Source organism: Meleagris gallopavo, chromosome 1, assembly GCF_905368555.1.
Source record: "Meleagris gallopavo chromosome 1, MGAL_WU_HG_1.1, whole genome shotgun sequence".
NCBI classification, from domain to species: domain Eukaryota; kingdom Metazoa; phylum Chordata; class Aves; order Galliformes; family Phasianidae; genus Meleagris; species Meleagris gallopavo.
Genome location: NC_139404.1, coordinates 151,499,448 through 151,519,433, shown reverse-complemented (window position 1 = coordinate 151,519,433; position 19,986 = coordinate 151,499,448). Strand labels below are relative to the sequence as shown.

General features: G+C 38.3%; 1 protein-coding gene across 8 annotated transcripts in view; it reads right to left on the bottom strand.

Annotated features, from left to right (window-relative positions):
* EDNRB (endothelin receptor type B) overlaps positions 1–19,986 on the bottom strand; it is a 56,842-nt gene that overhangs the window by 34,721 nt on the left and 2,135 nt on the right. For 5 of the 8 annotated variants that reach the window (XM_085215678.1, XM_085215680.1, XM_085215683.1 and 2 more), the window contains one exon: positions 1–19,986. This exon is cut by the window's left edge. The exons of 1 other annotated variant lie outside the window; for it this stretch is intronic. The gene's annotated coding sequence lies outside the window, so the exon portion shown is untranslated. 2 more of the 8 variants (XM_085215681.1, XM_085215685.1) reach the window with 2 other exon arrangements.

Genomic DNA, 19,986 nt, shown 5'->3' with positions numbered 1-19,986 from the left:
ATGTATTTGTATTGAATTTTCCTTTTTTTTTTTTTTAGCATGTAGATAATTTGATCCATGTACTTATTTAAGGCAACTGAAGTTGTTATACATGATTTTGAGAAAAACAGTCAGACTTCTTTTTCCTGTCACATTAAGCAAAATAATATTGAAGTCCCATAATTTCCAAAGATATGAAGTCGTTCTCTGACCACAGGAGCATTCAGATCATCCTAATGTTTCATTAGTTTTTGATGTAATCTCATAGTTTTCTTTGGGTCAGTGACATGTGAAAGAAATATTTTTTTTTTTTTTGTATCAGCAACATCCTTGTCAAATGTATTGTCACTTCATTTAGTCAGGCTATGGAACCACCATGGTAATTTTGGAATGTAGTGTTAACGAGACCTTTATAGGCTTCTATGTCTTGCTAAAGAAAACTTTGTCTCTCCAGGCTTACTAGCCACTGTCTTTGCATCTTCTATGCATGTTTTTTAACCTAGTACAGATCTGACTTTTAACTTAGACCCAGCAGTGCAGTTTTATCTTCCTAACTGTCACTCATACTTCTGGTTTTCTCTTGATAAAACAACAGTACGATGTAGATGTAGTGCAGTACAAATGGAATGAAGATAGGAAGAAACTTTCTCCACTACAATTATAGTTTTATTAATGTTTCTGAACGTTTTAATAAAACAAATAAATGAGTTAAATTGTTGAATGCTGCTGCACCTCTTTCACAAAGAATATACTTGTACATACTACTCTAGTAAATTCTATTTAATTCGTCAACAGGGCTGGAATTAAATTGCCTTTTCCTGAAGAGAGCCATGCAACCAGTGCTTCCAGAGAACTGAGCTATCTGCATACTAGAAAGCCACTGAATATAGTGTAACACTCTTCCCTGGAATGTCATTACTTGGCATGGCTTGAAAATACCACTTGAAAAAGAAAAAAAGGAAGTGTGATTTAGTGCCAGATTCACTGACACATTCCAGTTGCTTTGTGCTTGTCTGGTGATAGAAAACAGCAGTAAACTAACAAGCTAAAGTGGATTTATGATTGCTTTGCACATCTGAGATGGCATGGGGCTATTAGAGCATACCAGAGGGAGTGTTCTCTTCTTTAATGATGAACTGGAGATAAAGAGTGAGGGTGTTTGCTTGCAATAGAATTCCTGGTGATATGAAACAAATTCCAGCTTAGTGTATATTCTACTATTGCTTAAATTGTGTTCCTCTGCACATTATGCACTGATGTTAAGAGTGCAGAAATGATTCAAAATGACAATCAGGTAGAATAGCAATCTACAGATATAAGAAATATTTGAAAGCTTTTTTAAGCAAAGATCCTGTGTATAGCATATGGTAAACTGCACACTGGGGTTCACATCATTTCCTGCTCACATAACTTTAACAGATCCAGCCTAAATGAAAGTCCACTGCTATCAAAAAAGAATGTCATCAATGTCATGCAGAGCAGATACATTTGAGTATGTCTGTCTGACATGGGACATAAAAGGTTTCACTGAAGTACAGCACTGCAAATTGCACAGTGGAGGGCCATTGTCATCTCAGTTGCAGAATGCCTCAGATGTTCAATTGGCCCTGACACAATGATAAGTGTGCACAAATATTTCACCAAATACCAATTATTTAGAAAATGAAATGCTTGTATGTTTTGTCAGGCAAGACTTTCTCATGGCTAGCCTCAGTGCTGTCAAAGTTCCCCCATTACAGTTTTTCTTCACAGCATATGGAGAACTTGTGACAATATCACTGCAGACTGAGAGTTATAGATTCATATATTGAGTTTCATACTCTGAAGTATGTCTTTTGTCTGACACCTGCACAGTTTCTCCTAGAAAACAGCTGAGGACATTGGCTCTTGCAGATATGCCAAGCTATTCTTACTGTTTTCATGAAGTGAATCTTCAAGCTGAGAATGTGTTAGGCTGCAATGTTTTCCAAAGGAACCACAGAAACAAGAACAAAGTCATTCTGTTAAGGACCAAGCTGAAGTTGTAGCGTGTGGGCATGATTAGCACTTGCCTACTCAGGAAATATGTGAGAAAGATATCAGCTGCATGATAATTGTAGTTGAGACAAGAATACAGGCTCATCTGTATTCATTTGAGTCGCTCAGCTCCTCCTATGCCTGTATGCTGTCATAAACAGAGATATATTTCTGATGCTGGTACTGGTCAGATTATTATTGACTGGATGGCATACCTAGCTCTTTCCCCTGATCTTGTTTGAGTGAGAGATATTTACATGGACTGATGTCTCCAGATGAAATCCAGGTTCATTTATTGTATTTGTTTGGTGGCCATCTCCATTAGTAACTAAAATCAAACTAACTTCAAATCCGAAGACTCTAGTGTGAGCATATTTGTCCTTAATGAGGCCTCAGTTATTAGACTGCAAATTTTCTGGCATTTTACAAGAAAATCTGATTCAACATTTAAATAGTTAATTGTCTGATTGCTTCTTGAAAACTGAGTAAACTTAAAGTTCATTTGAAAAGCATTATTTAATCAACAGTTCTTGGAGGCAAAAATAAATACCTCAAATCTCCTATAAAAACATGGATAGAAATATCTCCAAGCCAATTCATTGTGAAACAGCTGAATGGTATGATGTACATAAACATCTACAGCATTTTTTGCCTGTTTTCCAAGACCTTCTCTGTCTTGTTAGAATGTTCAGAGTGATATATCATTAATCTAAATGAAAATGGATTGCTGTTACTGATCATAAAATTTAATTATAGTAGAACTTTAATCCGAGATAAACTTGAATGTCTCTGATGGGAAAATAAGTGACCACCAAAGCAGACTGGCCACCCAAGCCAGCACTGATGTATTTCAGATATTTTGTTGAAAGCCAGATGTAATGAAATATATTATTAATTCTCTTGTCCAGATAAGCTTGTTGTGAAAAACATTTTCAGACTCAGATATTCAACAGATATTCTGCACGTTTTCCAAAAACTCTGTCTATTGTGGGCTCTTTTGTCAGCTTCCTCCCTTTTTTTCTCTTGTAAACACGTCTTTCTAGTTTCCATCGTTCTTCTTTTTCTTGTTCACTGAATTGCCACCACATCAAGTTCATACTTCGCTCACTATTCGTAGAGGGCTACTGGATACAAAAGAGTACTTAAGTTTATTTTGTTGGCCCATAGTATAATTCTGCCCATAAGAGTGGCATATAGCTTTTGATGAGAAGTGTGTTCTATTACTTTCATATAGGCTGGTTTAGCAATAGGAATCAGTATATTAGTTTAAGGACAAATGTATTGCATATGTGTGTCTTAACTGCCTAAACGTATAACTGTAACTCTGAGTGCATGTGTGCTTGATTTGTCAAGTTGCCCAGTACATATCGTAAGAAATAAAGGAATACTGCTTTCTAACGCCACATTGGAGTTAGTTTTCTTCCCAGATTTCAGACGACAATTTGGAGATTTTGTAATTTATATATATTAAATCTTAGTAAGCTACAAACAAAACATTGCACAGCTATGACTACTTCAAATTTGCTTCTGCTTCTTAGAAGTTATGTATTTCCTTTTTCCCATTAAGCATAGATGTTTCATTTGTAGTAGAAAAGTAGAGGATAAATTGATGTCTGGATCATTAGAGGAAGAGCATTAGATGAATGACTTAGATTAAAATGGGGTGTGAAAGTGGTTAATTTTGCTTGTGAAAAATTTGCTGGAGCTGGTTTGATGTTCAAAGGAAGTGCAAATATAATGCGCAATTCTGACTCATTTACCTGGAAGAGCCATTGTTTAACATTCAAATTTGGGCCTGACATAATATTTTTAATCTGAAGTGAATACTATTGATTATTTAATTGGTATTGTTCATGTGTAATAGGATTTCTGACAACAGTAAGGGCTTCTAGGAGGAAGTCCAGATCTTGTTTCAAGGCAGCAGATTCTTGCATATTTGTGAAAATGCTGCATTTTGATTGACAAGCCAACCATCTTTTACTAGATAAAAATAACTTTACCATGATGTGATGGATATTGATTGTCTAAAAATTGTAAATCATGATCTGTGAGACTGTTTAGAAATCACGAGAGTAAAGCAAAATATTTATTGTAATTCTACATTTCGTATATCTGTTTTATTCTGAGTTTTGAGTATAATTAAAATTCTGCAGTTTTCTAACTCTGTGTTTGGCTAGAAAGGGACTTCCCAGGGAATATCACTACAAGATCTTCTGCAATGTCATGTCCAAATGGACAAGATTTCTGGAATGACAATATACCTATTGCATTCTGTCTAGTATAATGCACCTTGTTTCTCCCTTCTCCCAGTGATATATTTCATGCAGTCACTGATTTGAAGCAAATGTGCTCATGGATTTAAGGGATAGTTTTGCAGATTATACTCTTATAATGTGAGTAAATTAGGGGAGAAGAGTAGAGGAGGCACACACATCTTGGAAAAGGAAAAGTAGACTCCACGACCACTTCTCCCCTTATCTCACCTCTTGCAGTAAGGCATGGTCATGGTACTGCCCCTCGGTCACTCCGTATGTCCCAGACCACAGATATAAAGCAGTTTACCCAAACTTTCATTATGTAAACTACATCATGCTGGGAATCTTTTTGTTTCTCTGAACCTCCCAGTGCTTAGCCTGGGGCAAAGCAAGTCACACCACACAGTGCTGTGCTTAATCACACAATTGAGACCGTGGAGGAAGAGAACACAGGAAACCTTTATTTTTCTACAGAACTGATACAGTACAGGCAGAGTCTGCACAATAATGCTTCACTTACTGCCTTTGTCCTATTATTTACCTCGTTGCGACCTTGCAGAACCAGAGGTCACGTAGCTGCATGGTAGCTCTGAGTTCTGAAGCAACTGTAAGAGACTGCTAATTATTCATTGTTTTCCCACAGTTTATCATGGTCCCAGAATATGAATCTCAGCAGTGTTCTAAGAGAGGGAGAGATTGTCTAGGGGAACTGCCTCACTTGTATTCAGACAGACCATCTCTCTTCTCATCTGTAACTACATTGCATTCCTGTAGCAACCATTGTGGGAGTATTCAGTGTATTTCTTATCATCTTGTAATGCAATTTAGATATTGAAAAGGGCAAGGACGAGCCAGCAAGCTATATCTGGATAGCTTTAGATGGACTATCAGAAAGCAGGACCTCCCTTGTGTTGCCTTTCCTTTACAGTATATAGAACTACTGCTATAAATACTTATTTCAGCAAGTTTCTCATTTCATGCAAAAAGATAATAAAATAAGAGAATCATTCCTGATTCCTGTGGTAAGGCACAAAGGAAAGACACAGAGCTGATAAGAAAGAATCTTCCAGGGCAGACTGCCACCATGTAAAATGACTGCAGAATTTGTGTTTACCTCAGTGTTACCTTCAGAACTGAATGATGAGTGATAATCAGAGGATGGTCACAATACCTGTGGGATGTGCTATTTCAGAACAATTATACTACATATATTTCTCTGAAAAGTGCATCTCAGAAAAGTTTAGTAAACCTTTTTTTTTTCTTCCCCCCCCCTCCCCCGGAAAAACTTCTATAGGAATGCAATAGGAACAGTAACTGCCCTCTTTTCTCTTTTGTGGGTTTTCTGAAGTAGATGATTAAGTCAGGCTGACTATGACATTATCTACATGTTTCAGTGTTATTCCAAACTGTTCTTACTAAACATTATCTGTGGATGACATACATGGTGCATTTATCAGCTATCTGCATTTGTTCTGGCTATTCCTCAAACGGCATCTGATGAGTCAGAACACTTCTGCTGGTAGGCCCTTCAACTGCTAGGGTACACACTTTTGCTGCGGGTAAAAAGGCACAGAACACTAGACATATTTTGTTTTGTTATTATGCAACTTGTTTTACATTCATAACCTCTCCATTTTGATTCCTTCTTCACAGTAGACCTTCTCTATTCTTCTAAGAATGCTTATTCTCACATGGAAGCACTATAGTTGGCTTCTTCCATGTCATATCTTCTCTTATACTCCCCAGGAATCTCTCAATCTAGGAATGCTCAAGCCTAAAAGTCACTCATACAGTCACACTCCAAGAGGTATACCACACACTCTCAATTTCCTGCTACCAAAGGTCATCGTGCTGGGCTGCAATTTGGGTGCTTCAAACACAAAATGGCAAAAGATATCAATTGCCTGGACCTTCTGAATGTGGACTCTGTAATATACAATATATTTTTTTCTTGCTTTTCATAGACACTGACTTCACACTGAGAGCTGCAGTCAGAAGCTATGACCCCATGCCACTGAAGGACACAGACCCTAAGTTACTCTGTTCATTATATTCATAATAATGTATGTCATTTTCCAGATTGACAGAAAAATATTTGGTGCTCTACTTGGCTGAGCACTGGATTTCGCTAGAATATTTAATGAAGCTCCAATGATTTAAACTTACATAGGTCTTGAAATCACCTTGCAAGAATTTTCATCAGGCTCCATTTATTTGGACTCTCACATAAGTTCTGGGTATCTAATCTGACAGCCTCGGTTGGAAGGTAATACTCGTGGGAATGTATGTTGCTTAGATCAGTGTCCTGCTCTTTTTAAATACACTGAATGTGATTAATCTCTCAGTGATATAAATATATCATTAATGTAAATACACTGCTTTCACTAGTCCTTTTATGAACGCATTCTGGCACAAGTGAGTGCAAAATCTGACCTTCTGATGATTAATTATGTGGTATTTAATTTTTAAATGTCTAGCTTGTAAAAGTGAGAAAAAAAGATGACTTACAGTTAAGCTATATTTCAGCTTAAAAATGATTCCAAATTTAAATTCTCTTGGTTAAAGACATGAATCTTAAATAATTTATTTTTATTAGGAAGAGGTTTAGATTGTGTTACATCATGTGTATACAACAGTATAAAAATTGTGTGGACCAGTTATTTATTTTCAATAGAACAAATGTCTGTTTGTCTCTCAGACATGTAAGCATTTGTCTTGTTTTCAGAGTAGAAATGTAAGATCAAATCTGTGATCTTCCAATGTATCAATACCCACACTTCAGAATATTAAACTGATCTGTTCAGTTTGCAGTTCATCACTTGGTTTGTTTTAAGTTGTATAGTTTAATGAACACATTAGATAGTACAAATGAGAGGGAAAAATTATCATAGAATCATAGAATGGCCTGAGTTGAAAAGGACCACAGTGATTATCTAGTTTCAACCTCCGTGCTATGTGCAGGGTTACCAGCCACTAGACCAGGCTTCCTAGAGTCACATCCAGCCTGGCCTTGAATGCCTCCAGGGATGGGGTATCCACAACCTCCTTGGGCAACCTGTTCCAGTGCGTCACCACCCTCTGAGTGAAAAACTTCCTCCTAATATTTAACCTAAACTTCCCCTGTCTCAGTTTATAAGCAATCCCCCTTGTCCTAATACTATCAATCCAACAGTAAACAGTCATCTCCCCTTCTGTACAGGGGGCTCCAGGCCTGGACGCAGTACTCCAGATGGGGCCTCACAAGAACTGAGTAGAGGGGGACAATCACTTCCCTCTCCCTGCTGGCCACCCCTTTTTTAATGTGGCCCAGGACACAGTTGGCCTTCTGTGCTACAAGCGCAGACTGCTGGCTCATGTCCAGCTTCTCATCCACCAGGACCCCCAAGTTCTTCTCCACAGGGCTGCTCTTTAGAACTTTCCCCAGTCTGTATAACTACCTGAGATTGCCCCGACCCAAGTACAACACCTTGCACTTGGCCTTGTTGAACCTCATTAGATTCTCACGGGCCCACTTCTCCAGCCTGTCCAGGTTCCTCTGGATGGTTTCACTTCCCTCCAATGTATCAAATTACTCACGGTATGAAAGAAATCGTAAAAATTTTTACAAAATTCGTACTTTTTATAGAAGGTATTGAATTCAACAACAGCTCATGGATTTTCTTGCTCATATTGCAGCATTTAAAGCTGTTTTTTTCAGCAGTATTGACCATGATTATGAAGTAGAGTTGGTGAAGGTCATATGAAGGTCACTGTAGAGGGCCATTTATATATATGACTCATGTTTAAAAGTTTAGATGCAAGATGGAATTACAGGAACACTAGGGATGTCCTCTAGCATCATGGTGGCTGATATAAAGTTTGAGTTTCATGTTATATAGCATTGTAATGCTGCTATATACAGTATTACATCAAATATTTGGAATGACTCTAACCAGAGACATTAACTGATTTAATTTCAACTCCAGATTCAGTCACACAAATTTATGTGTCCATTTTATAAATACCAATATGGAATGCAAGATCCCCCTGCAGTCAAAAAAGCCCATTACAAGACAGCATTGAGCTATTCAGCTCAACTAACATAGAGAGATGAACCTTGTTGCATGCTGATAGGTGACCAGGGTCATTTTAAGCTCAGTGAGCTGCAACTTCAGAAGAGCACAAGATGTGCTCTCATACCTTCCTCAACTCATGAAGGTTTCTCAAATATCCCATGGAATCTCAAATATCACACCTATTTTTAGCAAAATGAATCTTACCCCAGGATGTCTACTCCAATAGCGTTTCAGACTACATTTGCAGTTGCTTAAATATGTATCTTCTGCGCCATTTCAGACTCTCTACAGTCTTACATGTAGAATACAGTCACTTTTGTGGAAAATTTCCAGTCTTGCATTGGTCTTGAATCACGTCCATCAGATATGTACAGAAATTTTAACATTCTAGGAGTGTCTAACGCCACTTGATACTTACCTTCAGGGAAGTGAATTGTAACTGTGCATTGACCAAGGCTTGACTCCACTGTCTAGGTTATTTTGCTTGGCTTTTTACTATTAGAAAACTCAGCTGTTGTGTAGGTCCTGTCTCATATTTGTCAGCACTATATGGGGTCTCAGGTACCCTTTGATATTACAGAGGACACCACACATCTATATTTAGGTGACTGAATACAGTGCTGTGTCTATAATGTGAGATCAAATAAATACACAGTTCATAGATACATTGTAATGAACACCTGAATTTAAGTGCTTTAATTGGAAATTAAATCCTATTCAGAGGAATATTCATATCACTCGTACAATGCTGAGAACTGGAGAAATAGTCTTATTCCAACCTACAGCACTGATTATGCCTCCTGTGAATGTCTCTTCCCATAGAGATAAAGTGATTTTGAAAAAGAATTCTTCTATTATATATAGTATTTGTGTCACTAGCAAGAGGTAATGATATTGTTAAGAACATCCTATCACCTTCCTGATGTAATCTGGTGGAACAGAACAAGTGATTAATTATTAAAATCCTTAAATGTCTCATTTCCTTGCTTCTCAATGACTCCTCTCAGTATACATTATTTCCTGCATTCTGCATTATAGGTTTTTAACTCTCCTGTTTGGTTTGTTTTGACATTGGCAAGAAATACTGTTCCTGATAAGACAAGTAGTGTAACAGAATACATTACTCAATCTGAGATGTTTTGTAAAATAAAAAATAATGAGCCTAAATATTTACATATTGTGGTTTGCGTGACGCTAATTCATTGAACTTCTGGCTGCACCTGAAGAACAAGTATTTTTAATGTGATATGATTACAAACCTTAAGCCAAACCCACTTCTCTAGTACATAAGAATAAATTCTAATGAAATCAGTGGGAGTTACGCAAACATATATATGCATAAAATCTGGCAAAAAGAAAATGACAACTAACATTTCATTTTAATGATAAATCAGCAAATTTTGTCCCATTGTTGCAGTGGCAGTAGTTTTGGCCTCTCGTTTTACTTTCGTTTTGCATCCTCCTTATGTAGTTTACACCATGTGTATTGTTGTAGAAAATATACTGAAGAATGGTCAGTGAATCTTTGTGCTTTAGATTAAGCATGAAGATTTTGGAACGCACAGATTAAATCAATTAGGGAGCATGTTCCTGGAGGTGTTCAAGGCCAGGTTGGATGGGGCCCTGGGCAGCCTTGTCTAGTATTAAATGTGGAGGTTGGTGGCCCTGTCTGTGGTGGAGGGGCTGGAGATTGATGATCCTTGAGGTCCCTTCCAACCCAAGCGATTCTGTGATTCTGTGATGTGTAGGAAAACAAAACGAAACAATGACAAAAAGAACCCATATAAATGATTTCAGTGTGCACCAGACATGAATAAGACTATCTCATTGTTGCTGGATTAAAATCTTGCTTTCTCTCACTCTTTGTGGCATTATTTTTATGCCATGCTATGACTGGTCTCAAGATTAGGGCCCTGAATATGTTTAAGTACATGTTAAGCTACTGAAACAGAGATCAGAAAGGAAATATACTTAGGTGTACTATTGATCTCTACCTTCAAAGTTTTAAACTATTTATTGTATAAAAAGATCCAGGAATATATTTTTGTGTGCTCCATTATATCTGTGCTAATTTAAGTTTATGAAGCTCTTAAAACATATAGATTTTATATTTAAGTTTGCATATTCAGACACACATCCATCCATATTGCTTTCATGTGTATATACATATAAACACAGAAGAAAACTACTTCTGCACAGAACTATATAATACCTGCATTATGTACTGAAATTATATTACATATGGGATGTGACTGACCTCACTTTCTTTAAGCTGTACTGAAATTAAGGCACTTAATCTAAGGTAGTCATCTAGACTTCTTCTATAGTCAGTGCAAAAGTTAGGCATTTTCAAAGTATTTGCACAAGATTACTCACATAAATTGTCCTTTGGATGTTCTTTACTGATGACAGAGAGAGCTTGCTTCATATCTAAAATTTGTCTTATATCTGGCGAAAGTAAGTTAAGAAGAATTCAGTTCAACTTTACTTAATAAAAAAATGGGACAGTTCTCCCAGCATAGTGAAGAAACTGGTAAACATTCAATTTCTATGCAATAATATGTCACATAATGAAGATCATTTTGATCTTATACAGATTACTGCAGTTGTTTGGTGCTCAGCCTGACTGTGCTTTTTTCTACATGAGATAATGTATTAATGGACATAATGATAGGAAAAGTAGAAATTAGTAGAAGTTAGTAGAGTTTGTCCCCATTAGATCAGTTACTGCTGCACCAGAGTTCCATATTTCATTACAAATTTTTTAGAATTCTCTAATGCAGACACAGGCCAGACACACAGTACACAGCAATGCTGCAGTTATTAAAAAAAAAAAAAAAAAAGAATAAAAGTTGTCTTAATTGTGTGGTCATTAAGAGACTGAAACTGATGTGGGTAATTTGTCTTTTTCATTTAAATAACTCCTAGAAACCAAAGTTGGTACAGGTGTTCCTAGATTCTTCAGCGCTTATGGAATAACACAAGCAAATCAATGCAAAGGAGAAGCCAGATAATTCCCTTACTTTCCCAGACTAAAAACGGAGACACAACAACTCTACTTTGTTATGAAATCTTGGTGAAGACGATTTAAAAATGTCATAAGCATGCTGTACAGAGAAAACTGGGGGAGTAAACTACTAAAATACTGTTTTTACTTGACATCAAAATTAAGTAATCCAAGAGCTAAGAACGTGGTACTTTTCCCTTGTGAGACACTGACTTTGCATAAAGCACAGTGAATTTATTCTATTATGAGGAATAATTGTTTCAAATGAGGAATAATATATATTGGCAAGATGCTATATTTCCAATATGCATTGAACTTCTCACACTTTTCCATTTTGGGCACTTTTCCAGTTTGGACAAACTGACTGAGTTATTATCCTTCATGAAGTAGAAACAGAAGAAATTAAAGAGAGCTTTCTAGTCTGTTTTGATTTTGCATTCAACAAATGACGGTTCATTTACTTGTTCCTGTTTCTGTTAGAACTATTGCTGATTTACTTTACATTATCTGGATTCTATTCCACACTTCAAAATATTGAGAAAATTTCTTACACTCATGAGTGTCTAAATTTAAATACTGGCCAAGACATTTTGAGATTTCTATCTATCTTTACATTCTCCTTCATCAAATAAATATCGAGTCTCCAACTAAAGTTCATTGTCTAAATTATCTGTTAAAGAAGAATCTCTCTGGTGCATATCATTCCTGCTAAAATAATGATGTGTGGAATTTTTTTGTCTTGACTAACATTTGAGCTTTCAGATAGTTTCTCATTTTGATTTGTGATGTGTAAAGTTCAGTTCTGAAGTTTTTTTCCAAAAGATTCCAGGGGAACATTCTATTATATATGACTTTTCAGAGCTAAGGTTAGAGATATCATAGAATGGTAGAATCATAGAACAATAGAATCACAGAATTATAGAATCATAGAATCATAGAATGGTTTGGTTTGGAAGGGACTTTACAGATCCTCTAGTTCCAACCCCCTGCCATAGGCAGGGCTGTCACCCACTAGACCAGGCTGCCCAGAGTCCCATCCAAACTGGCCTTGATGGGGCACCCACAGTTTCTCTGGGCAGCCTGCACCAGTGCCTCATCACTCTGTGAGTAATAAATTTCCTCCTAATATCTAATCTAATGATCTTCTCACTTTTAGCTTTAAATCATTACCCTTTGTCCTATCACTGTCTGACTGTCTGCCTATGCAAAAAGTCAGTCTTTCTCCTGTTTATAAGCTCCCTTTAAATACTGGAGGGCTGCAATGAGGTCGCCCCAAAGCCTTCTTCAAGCTGAACCAGCCCAGCTCTCTCTAACTTTCTTCATAAGAAATGTGTTCAGGTCCTCTATAATCTTCCTCTGGACCTGTTTCAACAGCTCCACAACTTTCTTGTGTTGAGGGCCCCAGACCTGGACACAGTACTCCAGACAAGTTCTCACAAAGGCAGAGTAAAGAGAGACAACCACCTCCCTTATCCTGCTGGCTACCATTCTGTTGATGCAGTCTAGGATATGGTTGGCGTTCTGGATTACAAACACATGATGCTGGTTCACATCAAGCTTTTCATCCACCAGAACCTCCAGGTCCTACATGGGGCTGCTCTCGATGATTTCTTCTCCCAGTCTGTACACATATCTGGAATTGTTCCAACCCAAGTGTAACACCTTATCACTGGACTTGTTAAATCTTATCAAGTTCTTATAGGTCCAAGTTTTCAAGGTTGTCCAGGTTCCTTTGAATGGCATCTCTTCGTTATGTTTTATCAATGGCACCCCTTAGCTTAGTGTTATCTGCAAACTTGCTGAGGGTGTACTCAATCCCATTATCTAAGTCAGTGATACAGTCCTTCTGAGCCCTTCCTTCTAGATGTGAAAGAAAAAATACCAGTGTTATAAGTATAATGAGACCAAAATGGTAATGATATGATGGCAACATATGGCACAGCTGATCAGAGTGAATCTTTCTAACCCATTTCTCCACATCTTTCATTCTTTGTCTTCTGTAAGTTAGGTCTGTTTCCAAAGAAATCACTGATGGGAAACCTGAAGGAAGCAGTGGTTAATGTTGTACACTTTATTTACCTAAACACACACACATGCAACCTTCAAATATGTTTGTCTCTGTGTGTGTGTGTTCATACATATTCAAGTATATATTTATAGTCATCACAGTGATGCAAACATAGATAAAGGTGTATGATTAATACTGTATTGACTGGAAGGATGTTAATATAAAGCTGGTAATTCTCTCAAATCTTTTGAGATATTCATTTCTCAGAAATCTCAACCCTAAGATGTGACGCTGAAATAGATCTTCAACAAGGAGAATTCTTGGTTACCTTCATCCAAAATGATACAATTTCAGGCTGCTGTCTGTCAGTATTGAAGTTTATTAATGTCAGCAAATTGAAATTTGGTGATGTGCACTAGAATATACAAATATCTCTGGGGAGATAATTTCTCTCAGATGATAGTTTAGATCAAGACACTGACAATAATGCCCCAGCCAATCCTGTGATCAGATAGCATCAACATGACTACTGTTTGATTCTGTACAAACCTTGGTTAATCTGAAGAGGACATTTACTAATGTCCGTTCAGTAGTTTTAAAGGCCTTCACAATCAAATGATGGATAGTTTTATACAACAGAAAGATTACCTGGACTTTGTTAGCAAGACCTGTATTTCTTTCGAGAGGAAAAAAAAAGTTTGGTTTTTTTTTTACATTGGGAAACACTTTTACACTTTTTTTTTTTTTTCACAAGGGAACAATTTTTAATGTGAGACTGAGCAATGGAACAGGTTGCCCAGAGAGGCTGTGGAGTCTCCACCTTTTGAGATACTGAAATATTGTCCTAGGCAAGCAGCTTTAGATGGATGTTTGAACAGTGGGGTGGACAAGATGACTTCTGCAAATGTCTTTCAACCTCAGCCATTCTGTGACTCTGTGAAGAGACAGATTATATTCTGCTTTAAAGACTGCTTAAGCAGTATTCATAGTTTTACATAGAAAACAAAGGGTAATGATTAGTTACTAACGTAGTAGCTTCAGGCTGATAACAAAACTTACAAGTAATAGATGGAGTTTATAATAGGTGATATTATTGTTTTATTTTTGTTATTGCATTGTATTATAATGCTATGGTAGTATTATCTTTATGAAGTACTGATTTTATAGAAAGTATTTCAGAGATTGTATCTAGTAAAGGAAAGATTCCTGAGAAATAGGGTATTTGGATACTCATTGAAGCTCTCATGAGTTTGATGAGCAAGACTTTACCAAACGTTCATTCTTCATTGAGCACAGAATAATTTTGTGTTCCTTTTGTATTACCTCTGATATCCTTCAATTTAGCTACATACTTTTCAAACTGGTCAGTATTCAGCACCAGTAGCAAAATCACTAGAAAATTCTATGAGTCACTTATTAGGAAACTAAAAGGATATACTAAATATGAAAGTCAAATATAATATGTATCATAGCAGAAGAAAAAAATACTCTGAATATTATTCAGAAGTTAAGTCCTCCAAAAAATATGTGGGTATTAATGACAAGCTATGAAATATGCCTACTATAATTCAAAATCATGCTCCCTTTATGGAATATGTGATAACATCAGTAGTTGGGAAATGGTGGAAAAAATGTTATGAAATCCATGTCTACTTTATAAGGAAGGTATTGATAAACAAATGTTCTGAGATTGTTGGTGCTACATAATTTTGAAATATGTGAGCAATTGAATACATCCTTGGAGTTCAAAAATATCAGAGTGGAAACTTCTATGCTGCTGACAGTTTGTAGTATGGCTAGATCACATGATGATCACACAGGGATTTCTACTCTGGTTCTGTAATTGTTGGTAGGTCTCTTTGGCAGCGCAGTTCAAAAGAAGGCTAACAACTCAGGTCCTGGAAGCATTTTAATCAGCACCAAGTTGCACTGCCCCTGGGCCAGCCAAAGCTGTGAACTCTGTGGTTAATTACCTCCTGAAGATCCTCTGGCTTGTGCAGCTGGTGGTGTTTTGGGTCCTGACAATTCCCAGTCAGAGTTCAGACAATGGAAAACACCCCTTCAGGAATTTTTATTACTATTGTTACTCTTTTCAGTAACGCTAAAAGAATCTAGATTGTTGACTTTTGTGTGAAGTATGTTACAAAATGTGTAGAGCTCTACAAGACATAGAATAGTGTATAGAAATTCTTTAACTTAGGGTCTTTTCTCCTTTTTTCTTTTCTTAGTTTTGTAAAATAAGGCATCGTGACTAGAATGATTTTCAACATTACAGCTCTTATTAATTCAGAGTTGAGGAAAATAAAGAAACTCAGTCCAGAAATAAAATTGATTTTCTCCTTCTGCATGATGAACTAAGATTTTACTACATTTTACTGTATCTTTCCTTTTTTTTTTTTTTTTTCTCTCCTCTCTCCAGTGTTTCAAATGAAACTCAGTACTTTTGCTAAGTTATGTGATAAGAACTATAACGATTTCCCAGCTGAAGGAATTGATAAAAATGTCAGCTATAAACATATTGATCCATATTTCAATTTTTATTTTTTTCTGTACTTACTGCTAAAAAGGCAGCATTAATTAAAAATAATAATAAAAAAGTCTTACTTATAAAACTTTGTCCTTCCACTGCCACAACCTGAATGAAAGTACAGTGGTCAGAAGTGCAAGTAAAGGCCATAGACTGAAGGAACACCTTGGCAAGAGGCTATGGAAAAGGAAATGCCAAGATGCATCAGCACAGAAAAAAAAGTGACAGGAGAATTGACATGTTTTGACATCTTCCATCCTACTACTAAACCTGCCAATAATTCAGAAAAACACAGGAAGAGGAATCTCTTTAAACAAGTGTGGAGTTAATTATTGGTACCATGACAGAAGTCTGTGAGATGAAAGGACAGATCCTGAGGAGCCACCAGGATTTAAGCATTTACTTTAAATTTAAATATTTAACAACCTTTTAAATTTAAATTTAATACATTTTCCATTAAAGATGATCCAGAAATCAGAGATTGAGTTAGTTGGTGGGACACTGAGGGATAGCTGTGTACAGATTTGACAGGTGTATGATGTTCTGACTAGGTTGCATGCATTTCTGCTGTGTTGTCTTGTGTTTTACCAGTTTTTGTTTGTTTGTTTAATGTATGTGTATTCAAAGCTCAAATATTTTGCAGGAAAAAAGATATGTATGTGTGGAATGCAAAACAACTAGATGGTATCTAGTAGGCCTAAATATAGCTTGAGTATGCAGATGCCTAATACCCATCACAGCTGGAGTCAGCAATTTTCAAAGTCTACTTAACTCTTATCATTCTGACTTTCAATAAGTGCCTCCCTGCTAGATTGGAGTACCTCTTTAGTTGCTTTAAAGAAGTCACTGACAACTGTTTAAAAGTTCTTAATGTATGTCCTATAAAGTCTGCAATAAATAAATAAATAGGTTGTGATCAAAGATTGGGAATACAGGTACCTGAATTCTAAAAATATTCTAAAGTTCTGGAACCATTTGTTTGAAATAAGGGATAATAGAGAAGAAATCTAAATAGTAAGAGACAATCTTTGACTAGATATAATCTGAGCAGAGTGCTGAACCCTCATCTTAAAACTGCTGGAGAATGTCCTGATTAACAAGGCACAGGGTACCCCCTCATATGAAGTTGGATTATGTCACTTCAGTAAATGTTCCTTGTGGTTAGCTTAGTAATAATAGGAAAAAAAAAAAAAGGCCTCATCCACAATGATTTCTTCCTTGGTGTTTTGGCATTGTCTTAGAACACTGGGAACATACAGACTCAACTTTTCTTATTTTCCTCTCCTCTGGGGTCAGTTCCAGCCACAGTCAACAGACTGCCAGCGTGGAAATTACCTTCCTGTTCTCTGATGAGCTGCTATTCTATGAGAAGAATGGGAGTCACCTATACTCCTCACTGAATATCAGTGCTATCTTTGGCTAAAGTAGAAACTGAAATAAGGGGGAACAAAATAATGATTTGGAGTTACCTTCAACATGGTTTTTTACTGATCCTCAGTTTTACCTCACAATATTCAATGACTGTTTTAGGAATTTAAGTAGTTGTATTAGGTGACTTGGATTATTCTCTGAACCTAAATGGTTGCAACTGAATTACCTAAACTAAATAGAATGGGTTTCACATGCAATTTAATCTGCAACAAACTGAAGAGTAGGCAGATGTTAAACCACTTACAAGACTAGGTCTGAGCTCCAGGACTGTAATTCTGGTTTCATTCTTTATAGCCACTACAGAAACACAGAATGACCAGGATTGGAAGAGACCTCAAGGATCATGAATCTCCAACCCCCCTGCCACAAGCAGTGCCACCAACCTCTATATTTAACACTAGACCAGGTTGCCCAGGGCCCCATCCAATCTGGCCTTGAACACCTCCAGGGATGGGGCATCCACAACCTCTCTGGGCAGCCTTTTCCACCACCTCACCACTCTCTCTGTAAAGAACTTCTCCCTGACATCCAACCTAAATCTTCCCTCCCTCAACTTAAAACCATTTCCCCACATCCTGATGTTATATTTCCCTCCTGTTTGTAGGCTCCCTTTAGGTACTGAAAGGCTGCAATGTCGTCACCCTGCAGCCTTCTTTTCTCCCAGCTGAACAAGCCCAGCTCCCTCAGCCTGTCTTTGTAGGTGAGGTGCTCCAGCCCTCTGATCATCTCTGTGGCCCTTCTCTGGACCTTCTCCAAGAGCTCCCTTTCTTGTACTGGGGGCTTCAGACCTGGATACGGTACTCCAGAAGGGGCCTCACACGAGCAGAGTAGAGGGGGACAATCACCTCCCTGTCCCTACTGGCAAACCCTCTTTTGATGGAGCCCAGGATACCATTTGCTTTACAAGCTGCAAGAGCACAGTGCTGGATCACATTAAGTTCTTCATCCATCAAGACCCCCAGGTCCTTCTCTGCAGGGCTGCTCTCAAGGATTGCTCCTTCCAGTCTGTATAGATGCCTGGGATTCCTCCAGCCAAAATGCAAAAGCTTGCACTTTGCTGCATTGAGCCTCATTAGGTTCATCCAGGCCCACCTTTCAAGCCTGTTGAGGTCCCTCTGAATGGCATTCCTTCCTTCCACCGTGTCAACCGCACCACTCAGCTTGGTATCATCAGCAAACTTACTGAGGGTGCACTCAATTCCCTCATTGATGTCATTGATAAAGATGTTAAAGAGCACCGGTCCCAAGACAGACTCCTGGGGGACACCGCTCGTTACTGGCCTCCACCTGGACATAGAACCATTGATGACTACCCTCTGTCTGCAGACTTTTAACCAATTTCTTAACCATCGAGTGGTCCACCCATCAAATCAACATCCCTCCAATTTGGAGATAAGGATGTGGTGGGGGACCATGTCAAAGGACTTGCTCAAGTCCAGGTAAATAACATCAGTCGCCTTTCCCTTGTCCACCAATGCCGTCACTCCATCATAGAAGGCCACCAGATTGGTTAAGCATGACCTTCTCCTGGTGAAGCCAAGCTGGCTATCTTGGATCATACACTCATTCCTCATGTGATCAAGCATGTCATCCAGGAGGATCTGTTCCATGATCTCCCCAGGCACAGAAGTGAGACTCACCAGCCTGCAGTTCCCCAGGTCCTCCTTGCTCCCTTTCTTGTAAATGGCAGTGACGTGACCCTTCCTCCAGTCATCTAGTACCTCACCAACCACGACTTTTCAATTATGATGGAGAGCAGCTTGGCAACCATCTCAGCCAGCTCCTTCAGAACCCTGGGATGCACACCATCCGGCCCATAGACTTGTACACATCCAGTTTCATGAGGCAGTCTCGGACTTGCTCTGCCCTTACAGTGTGGGGGGAATTTACTGTCCCGGTCCCCACCTAGAGGTGTAGGGATGCAGGGCTCAGGGATGTGAGAAATACTGGAATCCTGGCCGCCGGTGAAGACTGAGGCAAAGAACTCATTCAGTACCTCAGCCTTCTCTTCGTCCATAGAAGCCAGTTCTCCTTTTACATTTACCAAAGGAGGTACACTCGCTTTGGCCTGTATCTTCTGGCCAATGTACCTGTAGAATGTCTGCAAATTCAGATGGCATCCCTGTATTTTTTCCAGTGAAACACACTTGTTTCCAGAGCTTGTACACACCTTTCTTTGCCCTCAGCATGCCCAGCAGGTCCTTGCCAAGCCATGCCAGTTTCCTCCACTGCCTGCTTTCTTATTCAGAGGGACAGAGAGCTCTTGTGCTTTCAGGAAGGCATCCTTGAAGAGTAGCCAGCTCTCCTCAACATCTTTGTTTTTGAAGACAGCATCCCAGAGGATCTTGGCCAACAGTCCATTGAACAGCTTAAAAGTTCGCTCTTCCAAAGTTCAGGGTCCTGATGCCACTCTTTGCCAGGCCCACATCCCTCAAGATCACAAACTCGACCAGGGTGTGGTCACTGCAGCCCAGGCTGCCTCCAACCTTAACACCTTCAGTGATCTCCTCTGCATTGGTGAACAGCAGGTCCAGCAAAGCTTCACCTCTGGTCGATCTGTCCAATACCTGGACCAGAAAGTTATCATCAACACATTCCAGGAGCCTCCTGGACCTCTTGCAGCTCGCCATGTGGTCTTTCCAAGAGATATCCAGATGGTTGAAGTCCCCCATCAGGAGAAGAGCCTGTGAGCATGATGCTTCCCACAT